The following is a 19,970-nucleotide window of genomic DNA, read 5'->3' as shown; positions in this document are numbered from 1 at the left end:
TTGAAAGTAACATTAGCGAGGTATTGCTTATTTAGTGATTACAATTTATTAGTGTCGGTGTGTACAACTGTGTAATCGCATGCAGTAAATTTAAAGCAAACTTGTTAAACTAGGCAGTTTTTTCTAGTATGATGAGCAAGTAATCAAAGTCACCACTGGTAATACTTCTCTAAACTGACATTGAAGCACATTTTCTAGCACTAAAAAAAAAAACAAACCACACATTATTGCAAACACACTTCTCTTACAACATCTGAAAAGGTATCAGAAACTTTTCCTTACCCGCTCAACACTGAAACACAAATTCAGATGAAAAACATGATCAGAGTAAATTACTGTTTTTTTTGTGTGTGTGTGTGTGTGTGGGGGCTGAATGCTGTAAACTCTGATACCTTCCTTCCATAGGTTAAGAACATTAAATAATCTATCCACAAATTCTTGCCAAAACATAGCATCAGTACAGACCATACTTTTCACACATTATTTCATTCTCTGACATTATTCCACTAATAACTTCATTCATTACTTTGTAGAAAACAACAAGCATTCTCTGCTCACACTAGACCTTGGAGGAAATTCAAACCACTCAAGACACATTTAGGGAAATCAAGATTTTTGACAAATTGTGGTTAAAGTATACTAGTTTGTTTAACTTTCCTGTGCCCTTGGTTCAAAGCTCCCAAATGTCAGCAAGGTGCATTATGGTTTACTTCTCATTTTAACAGATTTTTGGAGTACATTATTTGTAGGCTAATGTAAGTAAATAGCATTCATCTCTGGGCTTAGTTGTCTTTACTTTTATCCATTTTCACCTGTGTTCTTTTAGACTGCTTGCATTAGAATAATCTAAGTTAGCCTGTTCTTTATTGATTATTTCAGTGTAATCATATATATTGTACATTCTGGCAGCTCTTTCCTCTATTACAAACTCAGCACTGTATATGGATAATAAAATCTGGTTTGCTCGGTCATCTGCATCATTTTTCTATAAGACATATATATCTTTGTGTGACATTCATTTTGATAGAATATGCGCAATTGTACTACAAAAACAATAAACAACTGCAAAATTAATCATATGAGGAATGTGGGTCCACACCAGCTGCTTGTTATCATGGTCCAATAAACCAAACTCAAAATACAACAAACTGGCTGAAATAATGCTTTTACTTCAAATAAATCCAAGATTTAAAATGTCATACAAACAAAGTAAAACAATCAGTAAGGTAAGCGCTTTCGTTTGGCAGTTGTCAAACTTTTTCAAACAAGTAATCGTCATTTCCTGTAGAATAAATAACTATGTACCAATGATGTAATACATTGTATTTCCCCCCCAAACCTTAAAGAAACAATGTATCTTATTGAGTAATACAAATGCATTAGTAGTAACAATGGTGATCGGAACATAATAAAATTGCAAAGATCACTAAATACATAAGAATGCTCAACCTATTAATGCGTTTTTAAAAAAAAAAAAAAAAAAAAAATATTAATTAACTGAAAATAATATATTTAAATACATATTGGATATTGTGTGTATGGTGAATTGTGAATGTTTTCTAAATCTAAAAACATCCGCAACAACCCTAAACATGATAAATTGCTACCCAGTACGTTCCTATACCTTAAAAGGCAATGTAAAACAAGTGAAGAAACAGGTAAAAAAACATGTTTGCATATCACTTGCAGGATATACTACCTTCAGTAATAAAATAAATAATTGAACTAGTTCTTTTTTGTCAAGTTTATACTGAACTACCTGGTTAAAGATACTAGGAGATCTTGAAACCAACCCATACGAAATTGATACAGCCAAATTTTTGCAATTTAATGTAACTACCTATACGAAGGTGTAGTTAAAATTGTTAATGTGTGTAATGTTATATTTATTTATTTTATTTTATTTTAAATAGACCTTGTTGTATCCTAAATAGATAACTATACTTGGTATTAAATAATTATAAATTAAATAAGTTAAAAAAGGTGTCTTTAAAGTGCTATGTGCATCGTAAACAACAATCCAATTTTATGTATAATTTTTAAGAACCCATTAACATTATCATCAAAACTTAAAAGACTAACTAATAAAAAATTATCTTTCTAAACTTTTTAATTTTAAAATGCTAGCAATAGAAATTGCATTATTTAATCCTGGCCAATTATGTGCATTTAATTTAATTTGCCATTGTAACTCTAATTTTTCTAATAGAGGTTGCCACGCTCCACCTCTAACATCCAAATTTAAGGAATCTAAAACAATAAATTTAAAAGAATGCGACATATGTGTATTAACATGTTTCGCTAGAGCATTAGTTTCATTATTATCACGTATAGCTCTAAATATGTTCGCCCATACGGTCTTTCAATTTTCTTTCAGTTTTTTTAAAAAAGAAAAAAAAATGGAGTTTAGCTTTCACTTCTCTCATCCAGGTGATTGGTAGAGGTTCTGGAGAAAAGCACTACTTGCTTTCTCCATTCTGTATTAGGGGTTGGATAATATTAGTTATGTGAAATGAGAGTAGGCCGGTAAAAACATGAGTACAGATGTTGGACTACACAAATGCACTATAAATGATGATCAACATATCCAGTAGGAAGGAAGTATCAAAGACATTATAGCAATGCCAACAAAATTCCTGGAATGATAGCAGAATAATGGCTCTGGCTTCCTTCTTATGCATAAGCTCCGCTCCACCAAAACACACAAAAGAGCATAATGCTTGCTATAATAAACGCACATCTTATTGACTTTGGTAGGACTTTGGCACTGAACAGAAAGCAAAATAAAAAAAAAAAAACAAGATACTATCTAGTATCCTGGTGTAAGCATCTAATCAGTTCACTTGAAAACCACCTCCAAGCAACCATACAGCATTTTAGGAAGTGCCATTTGACTATACATACATCCCCAAAACTGTGCTACAAAGTTCCTAAAAAATGAATATTTCTGTGTCAGTTCTAGTATCATTCCCAAAAATATCTCTTAACCATGATATATTAATGGTCGTTCCTTGACGTACAGTAATGTGACCTTTCATCTGCTTATCACACAAGTTACTATTTCCAAACACTCTAACACCACCATCTCTTAAAATGCAAGGTCATTTGAAATTGACTCACAGATGACTGGGAAATTTACAATTCAAGTGCTAAGAGCACTCTTGTCTCTCCTTAATTTCAATAGTGATAAAAAAAAATTGAACTTATTTTGACTAATATATCATTTATCTTCTCAGCTCCTACTCTTTCATCAAAACAATGACAGTACTTAAGAGACCAAGGGAGTCCTTTTGTAGTGGTCACTCCTAAACTAATGATTACTTTATCAAAAGTAAATGGAATACAACCTTAAATGCATTGTTACCCAGTTAGAGTTTCTGTCATTTATGTAATTTCTAGACTGGCTGAGTTGTTAAAATGTGATATTAATGGATACAGATATAGCAAGAGATTTAAAAACAAACTGCTGTAATGGAACTGTAGGATAAATAAAAGCTATAATAGCAAGAAAATGCTCTAGATACCTTTTAAATGACACAGTATTCCCTTCAAAAATTTAAACTGAGCTCAACATAACCCCAAAAATTAATAATCAATTCATCCAGTGAGTTCCAACTTATATATCAAATAGAAGTAAATAACAAAGAGTTATAGTACCAATTAGATTAATAGTCAGGACTGTGGTGTCTTAGAAATCAGTGGTAATATACACTCTGAACCATAACATATTTCTTATGTTCTAAGAAAGTGTGATGATCTCAGGTATTGCCATCTATTCCAGGAGAAGTAGGGTAGTGGACGTATAACATATGCCAGCACAGCTAGCTGGAATTTTGTAAAGAATTATATATCATTCATATGTCAAACTGATTTGAACAGATTCTTGTATTGAAAAATGTATTTGTAAAGCTGGTTGTGTTAAAAATGTTCCAAGTGTGCTGTACTGTACAGAAAAACAAATACACGTATTATTGTAACTGTTTATATCTTTTAACAGGGGATACTGGAAGAGAAGAGGTTAATCTCAAACACTGAAAATAGTTTGAAACTATGTTATCTGGCTTAGCCCATAATGTATCTTACAGTTCTCAATGCAGCCAGAGGCAAAATGTCTGTACTAGGATGCTTCTTGCATTGTCATTGGGGTGAACTAATTGCTACTATGGAAGGGTGGAGGTTTGAAATTGTTTTAGGACTTCCAGGAGCTGCAGCATATCTTAGTGAGGCTCAGTGTGTGTGTGTGTGTGTGTGTGTGTGTGTGTATTCTTGACAGCTTCTAGCCAAGGAGGGAAGCATGGGACCCAGAAGCAGATGACTAGATGCATGTCGCACAGTTACAGAAAAGCAAAATGTAACTAATCTCACTATATTTTCCTGACTGATCTAAATAATTCTTATTCCCTGGATAGTTACTAGAGCAAGGCAAGATGAAATAGGTGAGAGAGCTTTCTTTGTCAGGTTACAAAAACAGAATACCACAGTTTCACCTAGTATTAAATGTTATTTTTAGTGATGAATTACAGAATGACTTCACAGACAATGACATCAGAAAGATGGAAAACAAATGTTCACCATACCCAAAGGCAAGCATAATAAGAAAAAGTGAGTCTCACCCAAAAATGAAAAAAAATGTTAATTACTGTCATGACAACAGCAGTCTGCAAGTCATGTAAATAGTAGGATGCATGGACACTCTTGAGTTCCAAAAAGAAAACAAGTGAGCAAACTCCTTACATAGTGAACTGTGCAGTTGACAGCATATACTTGTCAAACATATATGCATTACACTAGACAATTTAGCCACAAGGGTCTGGGTTTGGCATAATGATTAAGGTCTTTACCTCACAGATCCAAGATGCAGGGTTTAATTCTTACCTCCAGTTAGACTGACATCCTACTATTGTTGTTTCACCCATATTTTATTTTCTTGATTAATCAGATTTCACCCTTGTGATCAAACCATGCTTGCCATGGGTAACCACATTATCCACACACAGTTAGGGACTATTGATAAATTATTGTCCAGTGTCTGAACCTTTTCAGGGGGACATTTCACTTGATTTGTTTGGTATGATAGCAGTAACAATCAGAAATCTTCCACTGACAATATTTTGCCTACTATTGCTGTTGAATAATGCCATCCTATATATCTGGTATTTAGTTCTGTCACATAATTTCTTGACTTTTCTATGTTTTATGATTTATGTTTTCAAGGATCATTTCTAGAAGTTACTGATCTTAGGTCTTCTATTTTACCTGATAGCTACTTACTGAATCATTATGTTTTGATTCATCTTACCTTTATTTACCTGGTTGTGGGGCTTGTATATCTCACTGAAGGTAAGACTGTGTGTAGAATCACACAAGGGTAGCTAGTCATGACAAAGATCAGACCAAATGAGGTCTTCCTGCTCATAGATTGACTGCGCTATATACACGTCGTTCCTTCAATGGAAGGGGCGGCACTGGAAAAACTGGTATGTGTGAATAATTACCTTTAGGTCTGGTTCCCATATCCAATGTATGAGGTGCAGAGTCATTATTATCCGTGACTTCTTTAGCAATATCATTCCTTAAGGTCTTAATTTTCACTGCACATTTCCCTGTCAATATAGATCACCGGAAAACCCAGTCATCCGTTCAGTTGCAGCTGAATTCTTACTTCGATCATTATCAATATTTTTCTTAACTGAGCTTTTGAATAACTGTTATTTCCTTCTCACCTGTTCCAGAGACCATCCCCCCATGTTTATCATCAATCTGACTCCCCGGCCATTCAAAGATACTGCCATCTTTAAAATCTTGATAGTCTCTTGCTAATTTCTTGCTTTTAATATACTCCAATCTACCCTCATAAATGTTCAAATCATACTGTAGTTTCTCTATTCTCTCTTGGAATGCCTCATTCAGTGTTGCGTCCTCCAATTCTCACTGTTTACTTTCAGTTTTGCTGCTTCCTCCTCGAGAGGTTTGAAATCAAACAGCCGGATGTAATTGAAGGTTGTTTCTAGGTTGAGAGTTTGCCAACTCACTAGCAAATCAGGATGCGAATTTCCATAACTGGGCAATAATGATAATCCCTGGAAAGACAACATTGTTTATTATAGCAGGTTTGTGGATATCTGCTTTCTTTGGACTGGTGATGAGAATGAATTAAATGGATTTGTGGTGTATTTGAACAACACAACAAGATTCCTAGAGTCTGAAGTGTGTTGGTCAAATGAGGAAATAGACTTTTTGGACGTTATTTAATGCTTGGTGCTGAGGGTGATCTTAACACTAGAATTCATAGAATGGATTGTTGGAGAAATAATCTTTTACATAAAACAAGTATGCACCCCAACATATATATTTGCATGTGGTCAAGGGACAATTGTTAAGAATTTCCAGACTATGCACTGATGATAAGGTGGAAGAGGATGAAGCCTCTGAACTCTTGAATCACTTTCAAGCTTGTGGTTACAGTGAGAAAGAGTTTCAACATGGTTATTTAGCAACTAGGAGTTTCAGAAGGACAAAAGGAAAACCTTACTTTTCAAGAGCTAGAGATAACATGACAACACAGATGTCACAGAATTGAAATGTGAATTGGCATGGATTTTTAAGATGTCCACTCACTGTCATTAGTAACTTGCTACAAGTTTATGAAATAATAAGAAGGAATTGGAAATTGCTGACCATTGATGAGAACCTAAGAAGCATTGTAGATGAGACCTCAAGATTCACTTTTAAGAATAAGCAGAATTTAAAAAGAATTTTATGCTATGTGAATGTGAAGGATTCCCAAGGCTTGCCCCATAAGGAAGGAACTTTTTCTTGTAGACAATGCAGGGCATGTCCCTTTATTAACAATATGAGACCAACCTTCACAAAGGTCTAACATAGAGAAATGCTTGGTGCCAAAGCCATGGCTTAAAATTCAATGCCAAGAAATGCATTGCAGTATCTTTTTGGAAGTCATTCACCCCATGTAACAAAATCATCAATAAAACACCCTTCAAAATTGAGTTGGGGATCTGGAAACTTGTGAGGATAGTAACCTAGCCTTTGCCTAACATATGTTCAAGGTGGTAAGAAAATCCTTCTGTGTTGCTCAACTTATAAATTAGAGCATGATATTTAGATCCAGAGAGGTCACTATGCCACTTTACTTGGCTCTCCTCAGACCCATCGTATAGTACAATGCTTCCTTTGATATGTACCTAACCAGATACATGCAGTAACTGGAACTTCCGCAAAGAATATTAACAAAAATACAACAGGGAGTAAACAAAGGGCCCTACATTGATCACCTCAAAATCCTGTATGTTTCTAATTATCATACAGACTAGTTAGACATGATCTTTTTCTGGCATACACGGCATCCATGAATCCTGTTTTGAAGAACCTTTTACACACCCATAAAGCAAACAGCATCAAAACTATTGGATCAAAAAACATAAATTTTCCTGAAAACATAAACAGGACATATTGGAGAGAGAGAGGCATATTTCTCAGAGAATTCACATTCTCTGGAACAGGCTCCATATCCATGTGAAACAGAGTTCCTGCCTAAGTCTGTTTAAGTGCAACTTGGACCAATGAAGTGGTAATCAAAAATTCACCCCTGGTCTGGCATCTATGTCTCTGATGAACAGAAGTATCAGGAAATTGTACCTTATATAATCAAATTTGTACAAATTAAAATAAAAAATAAAAAAGCGGTAGACCAACACACAGCTTTTTACTTCAGCTGTGTGTTGGTCTACAGATTTTTTATTTTCATTTGTACTTGTGATTAGTTGGTGCAGTGTACCATTAATCCTCTGGGTGATTTCTTGGCTAATCAGATTTGTAGGTCACATTTGGGTTGCATGGATAGGCTTATAAGGGCCCGAGGGTTCATTAGCCTAGTATATACCTATAAATTTATGAGATGACAAAAAGGAAGGCTGATAACTTTGGAATTAAAGAAATAAAATGGACTAGACTGAATTATTTTGAATCAGATCTTCTACTGTGCAAAATAATCTTTCAGAAGAAAATAGACTAACCTTCAAAGTTAATAAATGGATTCAAATACAGTGCTCAAATCCAACTCACAAAAAAGGCACGTCTCTGCTTGGAGTCTGATTGAAAACATTTGCAATTAAATTAAAATGATACAAGTTTATGCTCAGAGTCCACATGCTGAAGACAAGGAAGGTGAATCTCCATTGGACTGTGAGTGTGCTATTGAACATAGGAAACTAGGAACCTTTTTACAAATGTATGGAAGTTTATGAACACACGTAAACCCTGAAGGCACACAAGGGAAACAAGAACTGCCAGCAGTTTTCCTGATGTATTTTATATCACCTTCTATGTTTACTTTGCAATAATTCAGGAACTTATTAACAACAGCATATTTAAGTTCTTTCTATGACAAAGAAAACAGTAATATTCCAGAGAAAAGGAAAATTAACTGCTGCTTTATTTTGGGCAAAATCCTTAGCAGAGTAGCAGACTGCATTTTAACACGTGGGTCATAGCTGGCAAACTGACTGACCTTAAATAGTATAAGAGCAGACAGATAACCATATGCACTGGCTAACAAAATTGCATAGTTTCATGTTTCATCTAGAGAGTAATAAATCACTATGAACAAGTAGAACCTCATTCACCTCATCAACACACATGAATGCCATGTTAAGACAATGGCACTGTATGAAGTTTTACTAATTGCAAACCCACATAGTCAGTGGTATTATTATTATTATTATTATTATGAACATCCATTCAAAAATTCTTATTTGCCATAGACATTTGAGTTAGTTATGCAAAGGCCCTGCATTGAGCCTGTACTTGACACAGAATTCTGCTCAGAAAGGGAATCTGGGTAGAAATTAATCTTCTGAGTAAAGTTCAATTGAACTCTGTTTATTGGCTGATAAGAAATTTTTTTATTAACAGGTGTGCTTTGTTTTTATTTTCACCTTTTTACATTATATTTTTACAACACCATGTTTGACTTTTGAACACTTGAATGGGGTCAAAGTTAAGCAATACACTCTTGCATAAATATTCAGTGCAGTCAGACTTGGAATTAGTATTGACCTTTAGCCCATACCTAACCTGCTTTCCTCTGCTTAACCAGCCATTTCCCTATGAATGCCAAGGCTGTCAGATCTATTGTCCCGACCCCCCTTTGAACAAACTACTCTAAACACATAAAGCCATTTGACAACCTTTATTGAATATTATCATAACATGAACTTTAAACACATAAAACAACAATTGCCTTCATAATCCTCAGGGCAGCGTAACAACTCACCCTGCTCGATCACACCTCAGAGCAGCGTACCTTCTCACCCTGAAACGTCTTCCACCAGGGCAGTGTACCTGCTCACCCCCCCCCCACCAAATAATAGGCAGCATACTTGCTAACCTTTAAACAACACAACCATTGGCCAAATCAAACCACATTCCTTAGAGGGGGACAGAAGAGGACAATCCTGTCCCTCTTCTCCGCTCCAGACAACCAAATCTTCCTTAACATCAAAATGGGAGGGTGGGAGGGCCACCAATTCATGCCAAATGGAACTATTTCCTTTTGCTCCCAACACCTAGATCATCCTAAGTCCCACCCTTGCTTACCTGACTTCCTTAACTACTTCAATCCCCTTCCACGCCTTCATTTCCCTGACACTAATTTTAATCACCCAATCACCTACTCCCCAGTCTTGCCCCCCCCCCCCGTCCTTTACTCGTGGGTCCAGGACAACTTAATTTGTCTCATACTACATTTGTCCTGGCCCCCCTTTCAACAAACCACTCTAAACACATAAAGCCATTTGACTACCTTTATTGAATATTATCATAGCATCAACTTTAAACACATAAAACAACATCAATTGTTTTCATAATCCTCTAGGCAGCATAATAACTCACCCTGCTTGATCACACCTCAGAGCAGTGTACCTGCTCACCCTGAAACATCTTCCACCAGGGCAGTGTACCTGCTCACCCCCCTCCCCAAATAATAGGCAACATACTTGCTAACCTTTAAACCACACAACCATTGGCCAAATCAAACCACATTCCTTAGAGGGGGACCAGCAGAGGACGATCCTGTCCCTCTTCTCTGCCACCAGCCTGATCCCAGGCTGTTCCCCCTCCTAAACCTTAACCTGCAGCATATCCTGTAAAAACAGCTTCAGATGCAAATTAAAAAGATCCAAACTCAATTCATTAAGATGAACCCCATCCCTACGGTACCAACCTTCCTCTCCTTTTCCAAAGGATCCATGCTGAATGATATGCATCCCAGGGATTCTTAACTGCTTTGCCAGTGTATGATTTACAAACCTCCTAGCCTTTCAATTGCCTTATAACTGTATGCATACCTCCAACATAAGCAAGGAATCAACTCTGACCACACAATTTCCATACATGGAAACTCAGCCATTAGTCTCAACTAATCCTGCAAAATAAGCTCCACTAAACGCTTCTTGGACAGAATACCCAAATCATTACCCCCCAAATTAATTATTATTATGCTAGGACACCCTAACTTCAATTTAGCCTTCTCAAATTTGGACATTAACCTATCCCAACGCATACCCCTAACCCCATGCCAAGAGACAGAGCATGCTAAATGAGATAAACCCAAATTTCTTCCATCCTCCCTGATTAAAGCACGCTTCTCTGCCCAGTGGATGTATGAATGTCCCAAAAAGAGTATACGTTTCCCTAAAATAAAAAGGAGAAATTGATGATAATAAACACAATCACTATTCTCTAATATAAGATAAAAACACATTTGAGGACCATCTCCCCATTATTTTAGTAACCTCAATTGAACTACTCTGACTACCCAAATCCAAAGCCCTCCCAATTCTAAAAGAGTGGGCTGCAAACTTCTCGGCAGGAAATCCCATACAACCCAAAATCTTCCTCATCAAATTAGTAAGTCTTCTACTGGAAACTACTTGGCCATCCCTTGTACAAAAAAACAACCTATCTGAACACCCCAACCTCCTCCTCCTCCTCTTGAATTCTCTAGCCCAGGCTACCTGACAAAGGCTAAGATGCCTATCTGCTTTGATCACCACTGTACATCCCTTACCCAATTGATCTGTCTTGCTCTTATGTAATACAATGTTAACCTCCCTGACAGCTACAATAACGTCCTTCCAACATAATGAACCTAACAATTCCAATACCCGAAAAGCACCAAAATATAACCATGTACATGTACATAGTGTGCCCCACATGAAATAATCCAATGACCCTCCCTGTAATAACAGTAAGCCCTGTAACAAAATCTACAATATTCCCCTTGTAATTGATCATAGAGTATCTCTACGCTCCACCATCACCATCCCCCACCCTCTCAACATACGCCCCAATGTCCTGGACTTTGTAAAATTCTGCAATCCCCCTAACTTAGCAAAATTGTTAATAGCCACTAAATCCACTTTGACTGTCTGCAAGGCCTTACCTTTCTCCCACGCATTAGCCACATACCTTAACAATAATCCTTCCGACCACACCCTTTCTTTGTCCAGCAATTGCAAAACAAATTGATTAAAATCAAAAAGTGCCCTACCATATGCCTTCTTTGTAGAAGAAGCCCAAGAATGCCATACCAAATGCCTGATTATCCTGTCCCAAGAATCCAAACTTCCTCTGGCAGTGTTTCCAGCACCTCGACTGCCCATGGATCCAACCCTCGAAACCTGCAAAACTGAAAGTGGGACAAACTGTCTGCAATATCATTCTTAACCCCCTGCACATGCACTGCTGTAAAAGAAAAATGTATTAACGGGCTCTGCAATACCAATTTTCACAATACCATCAACAACAATTCTGCCCTAGCTGTCTTCTTTTGCAACACCTTCACGGCAGCCATATTATCAGAATGGAAAACTACCCACTTGTTCCTCAACTGCTCCTTCCACACCACCAAAGCTGCCCAAATCGGCATTGACTCTAGAAAATCCACATTGCGCCTCCATTCTTCATTCCAATCCTGAGGCCATTCCACTGCAAACCACCTCCCCCCAAAATAAGCCCCCATGCCGATACCCCCCACCGCATCAGTAAACAATTGACACAGCCAATCTGATTGCCAAAAGGAAATCTCATTAAATTGTTGCATAAAACCATCCCACAACTTCAAATCCTCCTGCACCAGCTTGGTCACCCTCACCCAATGATGCTTGCTCCTACCCCCTTTCAACATATAAGCTAAAGCCCTGCAAAACACCCACCATGGATGCACCGCTCGACAGGCAAAGTTCAGCAGCCCCAACAGTTCCATGACTGAACCGATCCGAATCTTATTCTTGGCCACCACCCCCCATATGGCTGAACACAGCCTCTCTATCTTATCCTTAAAACAATCTCTGTCCCACATCTACCGTTAACCCCAGAAACTCCAAAGGTCTCGCTGGACCTTCCATCTTATGCTGTGCCAGCGGTACACCTAATTCTTCACACATGCTTGTAAATTCCTCAACCCATATTGAGCCCCCACCCTCCCTTCGCCCCATGAGCAAAAATCGTCCAAGTAATGCACTGCCTTCTGCGTACTCACCCTCTGATTCCAGATCCAATGTAAAAGGGTACTAAATTGCTCGAATGTTGCACATGCCACGGAACAACCCATCAGCATAGCCATATCAAAATAGTACATATCACCAACCTTCATCCCCAATAACAGCTAATCCTCCCTCCTGATGGGCAAGAAATGAAAAGCTGACTCAATGTCAACTTTGACCAGCCACGGCTCCTGAAATTCCCTAATCACCTTCACTGCATCTTCCAAAGAAGCGTAACGCAACTTAACTTCCTCATCTGCAATAAAATCATTCACTGATCCCCCTTCCAGAAAAAAAGATGATGTATCAATCTAAACTCCCCAGGGTGTTTCTTCAGAACTAACCCCAAAGGTGACACCTTGCAGCTAACAAAAGGCGGATTATCAAACGGACCCCACAAATGCCCTGCCCTACCCTACACTCCTTTCCCACCAGGTCTTCCAAGATGTCTTCTTTCCCTTGCACTGAATGGAGGTTCTTACAACTCCCCACCCCCCAATCCCACAGTGGTCTTTATAGGAAATCCCCGCTGAAACCCCTGTATAACCTTATTCTTTAGGGCAAGACCAGGAAACTCCAACACCTCCACCTTAATAGGGAAGGGCACCCCTCTTGTCTCTAAATAATCCAAATCCCCTGGATCCATGAAAATTCCCCCTACCCTAAACTGGCTGTAACCCCTGAGAGGCAAGAAAGTTACCCTCCTGCCCCATACTATTGTTGTTCCATGACCCAAAACCCTGCCGTCCACAGAAAGTCGCAGCATGATTTCCCCCGCATCTTAAGCAAGTTTGTGCAAATTTGCACCTGACACATGAACAAGTACCATTGTTGAACTGCCAACACACTCCACCCACATCAGCCATGTTCATTTGCCAACCAACCAAAGCTGTCCATCATCATAGCTAACCATATATCAGGATGATGTACCTCCCAACACAAGGACTGGTCAACGGCTTTCCATTTATGGAACTGCTGATCATGCCACAACCATGCATTCCCTGGCCTTAATCATTGTGCCTTCCGAAAGGTGAGAAAGTACCCCAAAAGGGGCGAAGCCAATGCTCCATCCTTCTACAGCTGCACCACCATGTAATAAATAAAACTGACCACCCAATTGTCCCATGTCCTAGGTCTAAGCTTAACTGTCATCTTCCTCCCCAACACCGCTAATGCGGCCAGCAAGTCCTTGCCAGTATCTGACTCTGCTTCCACTAACCTCTGGACCCCTTCCACATCTATCAACTCAAACACATCAACATAATCACCTTTCCAGATGTTCTCCTTCACTGTCCCCGGGATGTGTAGTGTTAAAACAACTGCTCTATTGTCCTGTCCCAGGGTCTGAGTAGCTAACCATTCCCCTTGCCATAGCCCAAAGTCAGATCCTACCTCTGAGCCAGCCTAATTGTCCCTATAGCCCAGATCTACTCCAGCCATCTGTCCACCTGAATACCCGATTGCCTGTCCCAACCCCTTTTGCACCCTCCCTGCCACTTGTTCTCCGCTTTCCAGGTCCCCATCCAACAATATTCCAACCTCATCCCCCTCGTCCTCCTCACCAGCTAGTTCCCCAGCCATTGATAAATTTAATATCATTACCTGCACCTTCGCCTTGTGACGTACTGGGAACTGGGGCATCCACTGCCACCATCTGATTCTCCACCTCCTGCCTTTTCCCCCAGTCTGGAGTCTTCATTTCTTCCGACCTGGAACTGGCTCCAGCTCCACCACTGCCTCTGACCTTGCCATGTCCTAGAATAATTCCTCTGCCTGGGCTGCGATCGCTTGCCATCGCTGGCGTGATCCTGTTACTGTCGCCATCTGCAGAAAGAAACACACAACATTAATACTTTATATATATATATATATATATATATATATATATATATATATATATATATATATACACACACACACACAATTTATTTATTTTTTTGCACTGGTATGGTTCGATCTACCAACCTCCGCCTCCCAGGATGCTAGGATTGCAGGCGTACACCACACGCCCAGCAATTTATGTATTATACATATTATTGTGATTTATTTATTTATCACGCCAAATGTAACTACTGCCTTTAGCTCCCAACACTTAAATCATCCTAAGCCCTACCCTTCCTTATCTCACTTCCTTAACTACTCCAATCCCCTTCCACTCCTTCATTACCCTGGCACTAATTCTAATCACCCACTCACCTAGTCCCCAGTCTTGCTCACCCATCCTTTACTTGTGGGTCCAGGACAACTTAGTTTGTCCCAAACTACATTTGCACCCAGTGGATTGTCATATGAAATGCTAGCTACTACTGAGAGTGCAAATTCCTTAACTAAGTGCTCATCAGGATAAGAACCTGCAATTTTAAGTGGTGGTATTACAATTAATAACCTGTTTCCCCTTGCTTACCTATGAACTCTTTTGATAGATCTTTTCTGGATATTATTATAGGCCAGATATTATAACCATGCATTCATTTCTCCTATGTCACCATCAGATTCCTCCTCATATTTAACTGAAAGAAAAAAGCTGGTATTCTCCCAAATCATTGCATTTTAAGTGTAAGAAAAAAAGTATCAAGCAAATCATAACTTAATATCAACAGAAATGGCAAACATTGTTGCAATTTCATTATCATGATGCTTAAGCATAGTACTATAATTTTTTTTCCAGATTTGACAGACAACTGATACAGGTCTTTTGAATAGTCCTGTGGACAAGTGACTGTCAGTTAGCCAGATCCATCAGGAGCTAAATAAAATACAAACTGAAGGTACAAAGTCCCCCAACTTCCTTCTACTATCGCTGTGGTATGCCTTAAAATATCATATGCCACAAAGCATGATTTACTGTCCTTTGCGCAGATAAGTTTGTTGGCCCCTATAACATGTGTCTAACTCATAGGCCGCCTTTTATGATCACAACATGCTGAGGGGTTTATACATAAAACACAATGCAATTTAACAATAGCACATGACAGGGTGATGCAATGTGCCCTGTCATTGGATACTGCACCACCTCAGTATCTCGGATACATAGGGAGAGGTGATGAATTTGGAGTGCCTTGACACAAAAGAGTATTCCATCATTTAATATGCTGTTGAGCATTTTACATGGTCACTTCATTAAGAAAAGAAAAAAATTCTGTTTTCAACTTTAAGGCATTTAATGTTTATTTTCCATTAATGAGAACAACATACATATCCAAAAATAGTTCAGCAAGATATGTTATCCAAATATCAGTTTAAGTAATATGTTTATACTTGATTACATAAATTCAAAATGTTTTTCTTCTCTCTCTCTTTTTTCCTTTTGGTAAAGAGCATTCTTACTTAAATCCATATGATCCATGCATGCAATCTACATTTGACTGCAGTAGTGATCTGTGAACTTCCATTTTCATCACCATAATTCACTATGCGAGAAGGAAATTTCTGTAGATTGCCATGGCCTTTTTCCATATATCCCATGTAGACTACAAAACAGACAATACAGAGTCATTAATTCACCTAACAACATGTACTTGGGAGACTGGATGGTAGGAGATAAGTGGAGTCCATGAAGAAAACCCTTTTGAACACAGGGAGGGCATATGGACTCCAATCAGAAGGCATACCAGTGAAGAATTGAACCAGAACACCTCTTGGTTTATGGTGACTGCTATGATTGCAACACTGTATCATCTGCTTACTTAAATGCTTTGATCATGATTGTGATAACTACACTTCTTCCAATAGAGAATAATTGATTCATCAAAAGACAAAATGAATGCTGTGTAATTGTCTATACAGCTACAGAACGCCACGTTAATGTAAATAATTAAATCGGTTGTGTGCATTTAATAAGTACTTCCATGAATTTTTGGGTTCCTATTACCTGACTGAACGTTTAGGTTAGCAAATACCTAAATGGCGATCCGGTAATGAACGTCCGATTTAATGCAGGGAAAGAATTCCCTTGGCCGTTTTTGCAGATTTTGACACTTTCCCCACTGTTGAGCGATCTTGGAGTTTGTATATTTAGTTGGGGGGGGGGGGTGAGAGAAGCACAGCCCCCCACATGGGGGGGGGGTGAAGCCCCCCACTTCATTTTGGTTTAATTTTTTTTTTTTTTTGCAGCCGAGGGAATTCATTCTCTTCATTAAATCAGACGTTCACTGTTTTAATTTTTCGATTTTATCAGTTCAGTGTTTAGGTATTCGCTAACCTAAATGTTCGATCGGGTAATATAGATGTGAATTTTTGAGACGCACAAAGACAGAAATTATTTAAGCTAAATTCCTTTTCTACCTAGAAATGAATCACTAGCTGGTGGTTACTCTAATGTCTTCTCTCTCTATGAGATGGTGGCTACACAACCAATAGAGTTAGTAGCATTTTGTTGGCTCTTAAAGGAGAACTCTATTTCTCTTTCTTCACCACATAATCATGGCTGACAAAATGATTCACTTGTCCGTGTTGAAGTTGCCATTATTTGGTCTGTGTAAGGCACACACTCGTGCAGGCACATACAAGTGTGCGCGTGCCCGCAGGTACACGCATTCCTTATGGATACTGCCATAAGGGCATATTGCACTGGTATGCATTGATCGGTATGTGTACACACCTGTGCACAGTTAATGCAGTACTGTACTGGAGCACATCGTATTGAACTGCTGTATGAGGATGACTGGGTTACATTGTTTTGTGTAGAGGTGTATGTTCATAGAAATCTATGCTTCATTTCAGATCTAAACCACACAATGCAATCATTCCCATGCACAGTACAGTAAATGGATTTGGCGATGTTCTTGAATGCTGGTTTTAAGCATGCATAACTGGACATACAGGGACATGAGGCAGTACAAAAGGAATGAAAAACACTAAATCCTATATTAAAATATAGCTTCAGAAAAATTTAGTGCTGCTAAAAATGCAAATTGGTCAAGACATTTTAAATAGTGGTTAAAATTCAAAAATATGTAACTTAATTAGCAGATAGTGCTACTTACTAATTGCAAACTGAAAGAAAATACAGTTCCTAATTACTAGTGGCTTTTGATAGTTTGGTAATTTTTATTCTTTTGATAATCTTGACTATTTCTTTTAATACCAGTATGCATATTTTTTGCAACATTCAGAGCTAATAATCATGCATTATTTCAGAAAGGAAGTCCAAACAAAATTATAATAAATCCATCTTGTAGAAATCAAACACAATTTTACAATAAAACTAGCTATTTTGCAAACTGAAGGCTTATGCCCTTTAATTGATATATAAAGCCAGGTATTGTTCTAAACCTGAAAGGAAAATGTGGCATTTATTTGCAATATTAGATTAGATACTCTCTGCAAAACGACTGCTTTAATTGTTGTTTCTTTGAAATAATTTGGTGGACTGTTTTTTAGAATTTTGTCATGTATGGGGTATTGTGAATGCATTTTAGGTTTCACTTCTAACATGGGTTAGACCGTGCTTTTCTTTCTATTGTGAAACAGCATGCTTTAGTATCTTTCTTCTCACCTTTCTCCTTATTTGCTGTATCCCAAAATAACATTGTTTGAGTGAGTGTTTTAAAAATAACAGTTTTGATAATTCTCAACCATTTTCTTAATGTACTGAGGAAGGTTATCAGGTGCTGATAAAATCAGCTGTATGTGACAATACCCTAGAGAATTCATATTTTGAATTCAAGAATGAATGGTTACATTGCATGCAAAATGTTTATCTTATTTAATGTACGATTTAGTGTTGATAAATCAACAACTATTACTGGGTGGAATTCATAAGCCCAGATGCAGTCATTCAGAAAAGTGATTTATATATTGAGAAATGTGGTTGGGTTAACTGGGTGCATTTCATTTGATTGAAAGCTCATGTCACTGAATCACAATTGATATAAAATTGTAGAAGTTTATTTATAGTATGTTGTTGTTTCTTCCCACATGAATTGTTAGTGAAGTGAGTTTGCATGAGTGTGTGTGGATTGGTCATGGCCATAATCATGTCTTCCACCAAAATATGTATGTCTGTTTTCACACCACCACTGACTCAGTGAATTTGTGAGTTTTTTTTGTTTTTTTTTTGTAGTTGTGCAACTTTCAAATTTGTGTGTGTGTGTGTGTATATATATATATATATATATATATATATATATATATATAGGTTCATAAGTAGGAACTAGGCTATCAACCCAAGGGCCTACGTAAGCCTAGCCAACACTTACGCCACCCAAGAAAGTTATTTTCCTGTGCCACTGTCGAGCAGAGACACAGAAGTGATCTCCGGGGTGTATTTCCTATTTCCCATCCACTCATCAAGATTTTTCTTGAAGAGTGCTAATGAAGAACTTTGCTTGACATAGATGGGTAGCCTGTTCCAGAGTATGGGAAGTCTCTGGGACAGGAATCTATCATTACAACATGTCCTGTTTATTGTGGTGACAAGGTTTAGGCCCCTAGAGAGTGTAGCTCAGAGGGATTGGGATTTTTTTAGGTGTAGCATGTCCAACAGCTCTGGGTTTGACATAGCTTAACATGTTAGGCAGAGATCACCTTGGAGTAGGTGATATGCTACGGAATAAAGCTGGAGTTTTTTGAGACGGTCAGTGTAGGGCATTTGTTTGAGGCCAGTAATCCTCTTTGTGAGGTACTTCTGTGGCCTTTCCAGCTGCTGCAGATGTCTTGTGAGTTACATTCCAAAAGGGGCATTGTACTCAATAATGGGTCTAATGAGTGTTGAGTAGAGAGGAACAATGACCTCTTTTTTTCCTGGATGAGAACACTTTTTTATGATGAGGTGTGCCATGTAGAAGGACTTCCTGACTACTGTGGCGATGTGACTATCAAAGGAGAGACTACTGTCCACCTGGGTCCCAAGGTCTCTTATCACACATTCAGTGTTAAGTAGATTGCTTTCTACGTAGTAGTTCATGGGTACAGAGTTTATATCAAAGGGGAGGACACTGCACTTTTTGGCATTGAACTTGAGGCCATGGCTCTGACACCAGGCATCTGTCTCAGCGAGGCCCTGCTGTAGGATGTCCACATCATTTCGGGAATTTAACTATGGCTCCTAGTTTGCAGTCATCTATGAACTTCATTAGCCAGAGGCCTTCTGTGTTAGCCTGTACTTCAGAGAAGTAAATACCAAACATTAAAGGTCCCAGGACTGAACCCTGTGGTACTCCACTTGTCACTGGTTTGAGGTCAGATTTGGAGTCTGCAACTTTTACAGTGTGGGTTCTGTCAGTGAGCCAGCTGGCAACCCATCTTGTGATGTAGGTATTTATACCTAGTTTAGTGAGTTTAGCTATAAGTCCCGAATGGGGGATGGTGTTGAAAGCCTTGGCGAGGTTAAGATAGGCTGTGTGAACCACCTTACCCTCATCTACAGTTTTGGTGACTGCCTTATATTATACTAGGCTATCTGCC

This window comes from Protopterus annectens, chromosome 9.part0 (assembly GCF_019279795.1).
Source record: "Protopterus annectens isolate FY-2018-M chromosome 9.part0, PAN1.0, whole genome shotgun sequence".
Taxonomy (NCBI): domain Eukaryota; kingdom Metazoa; phylum Chordata; order Ceratodontiformes; family Protopteridae; genus Protopterus; species Protopterus annectens.
Note: the sequence above shows the minus strand (reverse complement) of the source record.